The following is a 9,969-nucleotide window of genomic DNA, read 5'->3' on the forward strand; positions in this document are numbered from 1 at the left end:
CGATCATCCCCCCCCCCCCCCCCCCCCCCCCCCACCATCGGAGCAGGGACCCAACCCCCCCCCCACACACACACACACACACACACACACACACACACACACACACACACACATTCTCTGAGTGCAGAGAAAGTTGTGGACTGCCAGGTGTCCACAGAACAGCCAATGGGAAGGCGTGCTGGGAGCGCACTCAGTGGGGCTTAGGGGGGTTGTGATTCCTGATGATTGATGGGACGGCCTGTTGTCAAGGAAACACCCCCCTCCCCTCCCCTGTGTGTCTCACACTAAAAGAGAGGAGGTGCAGTTATCTTTCTTAAAGTTTCTTTTTGCAGTTTGACTGGAATCTTTTTTGTTTATACTTTAATGTTATACTTAATGTTGCTCTTCTTATGGACAGTGTGAGGTTAGGTTGGAGATGTTAGGTTGGAGACGTTAGGTTGGAGACGTTAGGTTGGAGACGTTAGGTTGGAGACGTTAGGTTGGAGACGTTAGGTTGGAGACGTTGGGTTTTGAGATGACAGAGTGAAAACCAGTTGTAATGTCATCCATTTCACCATTTCACCTGCACTGGGGTCACGTTGCGCTGCCAGTTGGGGTTTTATTCCCTCATTTAATTAAGGAATTTATCCATAAAATGGGATTTCTTGAACAGATATTTGTTGAGAATGCAGGTCCTGTATGACATCATACTGCTGCATTCTGCTATCATCTTATCAGCCAGAGTTTACCACAGGTGTGCTGGGTTGGCACACCTACACAAACACCTGTGCGCACACACACACACACACACACACACACACACACACACACACACACACACACACATATATACACGCACACATACACACACCTATACATACACACACATATATACACGCACACCTACACACATATACATACACACAGAAATATATACGTACACATTTACACCCACACACACACAAATATATATACACACACACACGCACACACACACTGGCAGCTACCCGACCGCACAGCGCTGGAGATCAATCAGAATGAACCATGGGGGGGGGGGGGGGGGCACCCTGACACACACTGACCTCATTGGTACACACGCACATGCTCACGCACACACACACACACACACACCGTTGTGTGTGTGTGCATCGTTCTCTCTGTGGTTGAATTAAAGGTTAAATAAAAATGAAGACAGTAAACAAAAACACACACAGGCCTTGCCAGCTGGACCTATTTTTCATTTGATTTTTCTAACCTTTCGGTATCACACACACACACACACACACACACACACACGCTTCTTCACTGTTGTGTTGGAAGGTTTAAAGGTCCACTGACAACATTCAATAGATAATGTTTCAGGTGTGTGTGTGTCAGGTGTGTGTGTGTGTCAGGTGTGTGTGTGTGTGTGTTTGTCAGGTTTGTGCGTCGACTGTGTATGTGTGTATGTCAGGTGTGTGTGTGTTTGAGGCCCCTGCTATATCTGTGGTTGTCAGGTATAAGCTTTGCACTGCCCCTGGTGGTGAAATGTGTTATTACTATTACTTAGTATATGTAATTATAGCCTAGGAAAACATGATGTATATTAAATGTGATTATAGCTTGTTCTTAACGAAAGTGTTGAATGGAAGACTAAATATTGCAATGCAAGTCGACTGCAGTAATCGGTAATGTATTCGCCTGTCCTTCAAAGTATTTCAAATAGCTAACCTGAACCGGAACAGAGCGTAAATGCTTCCCTGTTCTTGTCCTGTTTCAGCTGAACACTTACAGAGCGACGGCACCGTTGTCGTTGTCCACTGAGGCCTAGATGGTTATAAGATGGCCACCGTGTGTGTCGGTTGCTTTTTATTCATGTCTGTTTTTTGTGTTCCCTGACAGCCTGAAGAACCAGATATGTGTCCAGTGATCGACGGAGGAGGAAGATCCAACCTTATTGATTGATGTCAGACAAGCTGTGGACAGCTTGCCCCGCTTCCTCTCTCTCTCTCTCTCTCTCGCTCTTAGCACTGTCTCTCTCTCACTCTCACACTCTCTCTCTCTCTCTCTCTCTCTCTCTCTCTCTCTCTCTCTCTCTCTCTCTCTTTATATTTTTCTTCACCCTCTACAATGGAATTAAACCTTACTCATCAACAACATAATAATCCATAATAATAATATTACTGTACAGCGTCCCACAGCCCGTGCTCCTCGCCATGGTTACACCACGACGGGTGAAACAGAATACTCGTGTTATGCTTGGACTTTTATTTTGGAATGTCGCGTCTCTTCCGGGACTCGATAACAAAATGGAGTCCAAAAGGGACGGGGTCTGCAAGACACGGGCTCATAAATATACCACTGTTTCCTTGACGAAGTGCGAGAGAAGAGTTTGACTTTTCATAATAATTAGAATATAGGAAAATGAAGATGTCTGTTTTAGTTTTTTATTTATTCAAGAAAGAATATTTATTCAAAGATAGATCTGACGGTACTTTAGCTGTCATATAAAGTACTTTAGCTGCATTTTGTAAAGTGTATCGGTGTAGCAGTCCTTCCCGCCCTCTAACATACAACAATGTCTGGGTTTTTTGTATCTAAGTGTAAAGGCATTAGCGCATCGATATACTGCATCCTTTAACGGACTGGTTCAACAGACCCCCGCGCGGGGTGGAGTTTCGGTTAACGGTGTAATAAAACAAAACTGCTGTAGCTTGTCATCATAACGCGAGCTATACTGACTTAACACCTTTCCCAGTATGCGGCTAGTCATTTCCGTCGCGCGGCGAAGGTCATCTGGGAGGGGAAAACACAACGTTTCAGACCCTTTGTAGCACAGACCTGTCGTAACCGCTCCGTACCGACCGCGGCCAAGACCCAATTGGATTGGCTCAGTGATTTTCCGTTGCTGTACACTAGACGCCTCATTGTCGCCATCAGTGAATTATGCTTGGAATGCCTTCTGTTGTCGTCTGCCAACCTCTCCTTCATTTAAGTGTTGTCTTCATCTCAGGGAGCTGCGATCAGTTCACGAAGCAAAACAGAAAAACCAACGCCCCCCGAATGGCCTCGTCGCCAAGAAAAAGAGATTTCCATCGCGCTCTGCGAAGGATGAGCGTGTCGCTATCGGTAAAAAAAACACCATAGCAGTAATGGCTTGATGGCGTCCATGTTGTGGAGGTTTGCAGCAAGCAGTTCACTTTCATACTTCATACATACTGAGGTTAAGCTTATGTAGCAGGCGTCCTTACTGTCGTTTCAAGGTGTCCACCTTACAACCCATGCTGTGTGAATGATAGAGAGCTTCTGTATGGTTTCTATGCTGTATATGGTTGAGCTTAAACAACCTTGGTTTCTGTATATAAAGCCATTTATTGTACTTTACCACTGATTCTGGTGTTTAGCTCTTCAATGGATCTGTTAAAGGTTTAAAAAGGGGTTTTATCCCTTCATCTCGTTTGCTTGTTTTGGATTTTCTAAAATGATGTCTATTAGATTAACTAATTCCCTCAGTGCGCTGCAAGGTTAGGTTGGGGACGTTTTCTTATCAATGACCTGATAAAAATGACTGCTGTCGTCACAGACTGAAAACAGACTCTCTTGCTGATGTCAGAATAAACAAACGTTGTGGGCGGCGATTTCTAGAAATGTTTTAGGGTTCTTTTATATTACAAAATGCTATGTGCACGCACGATTTGTGAATGCAACTCTTGACAAAAAGTCCACAGAATTGCTCACTTGGGCCCAAGGAAAGGGCCGTCTTTGGGTCCGGTGGCATCACCAACTCATACTCCCTGCCCCCCCGCTCCTGGTTCTGTGCTCTGGGTTATATGATAGGCGTTGTATGATCTGGGTTATATGATCTGAGATATATGATCATGGTTATATGACCTTGGTTATTTGCTCTGGGTTAAATGATCTGGGTTATGTGATCTGGGTTAAATGCTCTCATGTGTCTGGGTTAAATTATCTTGTGTGTCTGATTAAGAAAAATAAAGGACACTTTCAACTTACCGCTACGATCCGTCCAGTGTGTGTTGTGTTTCTGTTTATTCAGTCCTACTCTGCCTCGTAACGTCTCAGACCTGACCACACCCTCATCAGAACCGTGTTTAACACTGCTAAGAACTCATGAAAGAAACAGGTTAGGGCACAATTAAAAGAGTGGAAAGAACGGCCCATTAAAGCAGCCAGAAGGAGGAGACGATGATAGCCTTAAGTTGAGCTTGCGTACTCACTGACTCAGTACCATATTTAGTACTTCAGCCCATATTTCCACACAGAATGCATCGCGTAACTTTAATTCAGAAATGAAGAAAAGCACCTGGCAGGATTTGGCTTCTTCTCTTCAGTTTGGCAGAGTCTCATCTCCAGTGAAGATTACACTACAATGTTTTTCTCAGGCTCTGGGCGGGCCAACTGCTTGTACACTATTTCAGTGTAACGTGGGCACGGAAGAGGCTTTGATGTTCTCTCAGGCCAGCTCTGCTCAGTCTTCCAAGTCGATAATCTGGCGTCTTGCTGTGGTCCTTGAGCCATCTGTGTATTTCCAAATTTTCTACTGAGAAATACACTTTTGAATCCTGTACCTCAGAGTCGATAGCTTGTACTGCTGTCTTCAATGATACAGAGACCACTCTGTATCTCTGACACAGCAGCCTGGATTCTATTCCACCACTTAATCAGCAGACAAAGGGAGTTCCAGTGAGTTCAGATTGAGGTCAGGGGTGTTTTGGGCGAGGGGCATCTTATTATAAGATCAGGAAGATTGTGGACGTTGTACACCAATCAAATTCCCAATTCCCAAGTTCTGATCTGGAACTGAAAAGCTAAAGAGAAGGGCATCCCCGCCCTTGGTCCGAATGACTAACACGTTACACCGCTTATCCCCGCCTCAACCAGCCGTTGTGACCACAATGTGTCGTTCCTGAACTTTACCGCGGCCCCTGCTGTGCTGAGCTTCACCCCCCCCCCGCAGCCCCCCGCAGCCCCCCCCCCACCGGAGCCGTGAAGATGGATGAGTCTAATTAGTTCCTGCTGACTAGAAGCCATTCATTTGCTCTTTTAAACTTTCAGGAGAACAATGCCAAGGCGGTTGAAGTCTGGTTAAATGGGTTTCTTTATTTCATACACTTTTTATTTCGGCACAGTTTCTTCCCCCCGGAGGTCTGGCTGGGTCGAGGAGGTTTTATGGTCCTCCTCCAAAGTGTCTGGACCCCCGCGCTTCATCAGGAGTGAGCGACAGCTCGCCCCGGCCCAGGACATCCATCATCATCCATCATCGGACGAGAAGTTTCAGGAGCGGAGTTTCAGGAGATTGAAAACCCAAAGCACTTTCCCAGTTTAATATGAACCAGACGCTGAATGAAAACCTCCCCTGCTCCTCCCCTGATCCAGAGCGACAGTGATGCCAGAGACACGTCTTCTACGGAGTCGACTGCCAGGGGGCTGCCAGGGCGTCCTGATCAGGGAGGACCACAGGTGAGGCTGAGGACTTTGGGGATCAAACCCGGTACCGGTGTGTTATCACGGTTTGAGAACATTAAGTTAAGATGAAATTATTTTTGGTATGAAATGCAATTAAAAACTGGTATTTTAAGTATGAGACCTGTGGTGAGGGCTGTGGCCTCAGGGATATGCCTCCATCCGATTGGTCACAGGGTGGTCATGGCTGTACCTCAGGGATATGCCTCCATCCGATTGGTCACAGGGTGGTCATGGCTGTACCTCAGGGATATGCCTCCACCCTATTGGTCACAGTGTGGTCATGGCTGTACCTCACATAGAGATCTGGCGCACCATTCATCCAGAACGCCCTTGGGGGTGGAGATTAGATCGTCTGTTGTTGGATCTTTCCATCTGAGAGTGTTCAGATGGAGGAGGAGCAGGAGGAGGTGCAGGAGGAGGAGGAGGAGGGGGACGATGACAAGGTTGAGGAGGAGGAGGAGGGGGATGGCGACAAGGTGGAGGAGGAGAAGGAGGTGTAGGGGCAGAAGGTGGAGGAGCAGGAGGAGGTGAAGGAAAAGGAGGAGGTGAAGGAGGATGAGGAGGAGAGGAGCCTGAGAGCTGAGATCTAACCCTTTCAGACCGGCTCAGATTCACTCCAGAGACCCTCGCCTGAGGTGAGACACCTTCTCTACTTGCTCCTCCCTGCTCATGCTTCCACATCCAGAACATTCCTCACAGCCCAGCCATGTTCAAGCAGAATCTATAAAATGATACGCAGGAGAAAACAGGCCTCTTAGCCTCTCCCCTAATGATCCACACACATGCGATATGAGATATGCAACGATTATATTATATTTCATTATCCCGTCTCCCCGTCTAACGGATTTAGGGAGCGGGGAGTAAGGAGCTTATAATAGTGGGACCCGTATCCTAAAGAATATATACTCTCATCCTTGCCCACATATACTTCTGGAGGACGTTATATATATTATTATATTACCACTAGACAATAAACCTACTTTATTGTCCTTCTACAACTCCGGCAGGCCTTTTGTATTACTGAGCCGCAAAGAAGCAGGCAACACTCTCTGCAGCGCTGGGAACTATCTGAGCGCAGGCTTTACAGTGCCTGGCTAGGCATTGTGAAGAGCATTGTTAATAGTGTCTTGATACGATTAAGTCCTTGAGTCCTTATGGCTTAGTTTGGAGGTTCTCCGCCCGGCCAGCATCAACCTGCGGTGGCCGTAATCCATCGCTCGCCACAGCTCTGATTGGTCACTGAAATGTGGGTGCCTTGCCTGCAGAGCTGGAGAAAGTTATCAGTGAGCTTAATGAACACAGATCCATTTTTAATGGAACATTAATAAAATATTTTTTTGCCTCCTAATTCCCTGGGGCTGAAGCACAGCCGTGCTACCCGAGACACACACACACACACACACACACACACACACGTACACTCACTCAGACAAACACACACTCGCACACTCACTCTCACACACACACACACACACACACACACATTCAAATCCCCACACACACTCAAACACACACACATACACGCACACTCACTCAGACACTCCCACACACACGTACACTCACTCAGAATCGAATACACACACACACAAACACGCGTACACTCAGACAAACTCACACACCCGCGCACACACACACACACACACACACACACACACACAAACACATACACACACACACACACCATCCCTTGATGTTCCCCAAAGCAGACCATAAATTCCCGTCTCATTACCTAAGTATCCTTCCACAGATTATTATCCCACAGATCATAGCCACCATTATCCACGTTGGCTGCACCCTGTACAGTAAGTACAAATACCACCACCGCCCTTCATCAAATAAACGTTAGCCGCTGACACTACGCTAGCAGCTGGGGGTACTTAGCGGGTTATATTAGTTATTATTCTTCTCCTTATAAAGTTCATAGGTCCTCTCCGGCTAATCCAAGCGCTTTATGGGCTACTTAAGACATCACTGGCCGACGCTAAGTAAGCATTTACAAGAAACGAAGAGGAAATACCGTCACCTCACCTCGTTCTGCTAGCATAGCACTGTAGACACACAGCAGTAGGCCTACTGTCTGAGCGCGGTAAAAGATTTGCTCATGAATGATTCACGTCACACAGATGTACAGAGAGAGGCAAACGGTTATCCTCGGAGTTAAAGCTGTGGTTGGCAGCGAGAGCAGCGCAGAGTATTTGAAGGTAGTATCGTAGCGTGGCGGACATGCTCGGTAAATGATTCATGGCCGCTCATTGTATCAACAGCACGGCTTCATCGTGGAATCAGAGAGAGCGAGAGAGACCCAGGCGTTCCCTGGAAATCCCCATGCCGTCGCCTCATCGCTTGTCTGTTATTCCTTCATGATTCTCAGTGACAAACTGAGGGAGGATTAAAACGTCTCAAACCTTATTGGAGGGTTTAGCTTCTCAGGGGGGTTTAGACTCCCAGAGTCCAGCTCGGCCGCGGTTTGATAATATATTCAAAATATAAAATATAGAACAACAACAGCAGCAACGCCTCGCTTGATGTCTTGCATATTGTTTGTATGGAGTGAGGAGGGAATGAGGTTTGTGTGTGAATGTGTGTGAATGCGTGTGAATGTGCGCTGCATGGCTGCGTGATCTTGTGCCTGAGGAACTGCCTTCAGCAACAGTATGATGTAGGCCTACCTGTTGACGTCATTACTGTTACCGGGCAGAAAAGAAACACTCAAATCACGATGAATAGTGATTCACGTGCGTTCATGTGAACATAGATTATATTTTGATATACTGACTGAAAAGGTTATGATTAACGTAAGATAGATTTATTTGTTTCACAAATTACATCTACATCTGTTGCCATCCTGACTTCTAATGCATCTGTTTGGTGTAGATCTGTGCGTCTGTGTGTGTGTGTGTGTGTGTGTATGTGTGTGTGTGAGTGCATTTGTGTGCCTGTGCGTGTGCGTGCGCGTGTGCATGCGTCTGTCTGTGGGGAGTCAACCACCTGTGACCTTGCTAATGTGTCACATGACCTTATCAACACTTACTTAAAACTCATTTGAACCAAACACACACACACACACACACACACACACACACACACACACACACACACAGCAGGGTATATAACCCTCCTGTTACGCTCACAGCCACTAATTGGTTCTGGGCGATTGATCTTAGAGGAGATTAAATGGATTTGTGGTTCATGGCTACAGGTGCAGTCACTCAGGTTGGTTTAGGGTCGCTGGGCGCCCGACAGCAGCCTGCGCCCCTAAACTGTGTTCAGCAGAGACACCCCGCTATGACAGCCTGTGTGTATACTTAGCTGCGGCGCAAGCTATAAAGCACAAAGGGCTAGCGTCCCATGCATGTGAATGCGTGTGAATGAGTTTGAATGCGTGTGAATGCGTTGGAATGCGCGTGATTGTGTTTGAATGTGTGTGAATGCGTGTGAATGCATTTGAATGTGTGTGATTGCACGTGATTGCGTGTGAATGTGTTATATTCTGAGCCGCAGCGCAAGCTAGCTAGCTAGCTAGCACCGGCGGATAGCGTCCTCGAAACGTCCGGAGCGGACCGAGGGAGTCTGGGAGGGCATGCTGGTCCCTCTGCTCTGCTCTGGAGGGAACGTTAAGGGAATAGGAATACAAATGTGACAACAAATAGCAACACAACAGGATGTGAAGGATACACATGAAACAAAGAAGAATGTGCACACAGCCGGTAGCTGTGCATCAAACAGACGTACACATGAAGAAGATACCGAGCTGAATCCTAACTGGTGGTAACTAGCTCAAGGGGCTCAAACGCTTATAATATATATATATATATATATATATATATATATATATATATATATATATATATATATATATAAGGAGCAGGAGAGAAAAGTATTTCTGTCAGAGCATGAAAGAAAGATGTCAGCTCCTCATAGCGGATCAGCCTTGTGCGTAGATAATTCTATAAGCCTTCATAGATTATATAGATAGATATATTCATAACATCATCTTCTCTCCCTCACGTCCGCTCGCTGGCACGCCGAGCGTCTGTACGTACGGTTAACGCGCTGTGTACGTATGCCATCAGCGAGGCCGTGCCGGTGAATACATTGTCTTGTGTTTACGCCGCCGTCAGATCAGATCAGTGCTCACTACGTTAACCTTTGACCTCTGGCATGTCCGTCTAGGATTAGCTGTGCGTTATACCCAGCTCACGCACCTATCCTCAGAGAACAACGCCACGGCCCCGCCTGGTTAATTATTGAAGTGCGTCCACCCGGCTATACGTCATGAGGCAGGCCGTGAGCTGGCGGTGCGAGGCGGTTAAAGAGCGCCCCGTGTTACCCTGAACCACAACAGACGCTAAGCTCTGAATGTCAGGGATTCATAATGGATGAAGTTAAAGGGCAACAGGAAAGAACAGATTGGGACCAATTACAGCGTCGAGTCAGTGAAAGGCGCCGGTGAAAATAAAAACAACATGGGAGCGATGAGAAACAAGAAGAAAGGCCGGGGCGATGACACTGAGCCGCATCAAT

Source organism: Micromesistius poutassou (assembly GCF_964030765.1).
Source record: "Micromesistius poutassou genome assembly, chromosome: 5".
In the NCBI taxonomy this organism is placed as follows: Eukaryota; Metazoa; Chordata; class Actinopteri; order Gadiformes; family Gadidae; genus Micromesistius; species Micromesistius poutassou.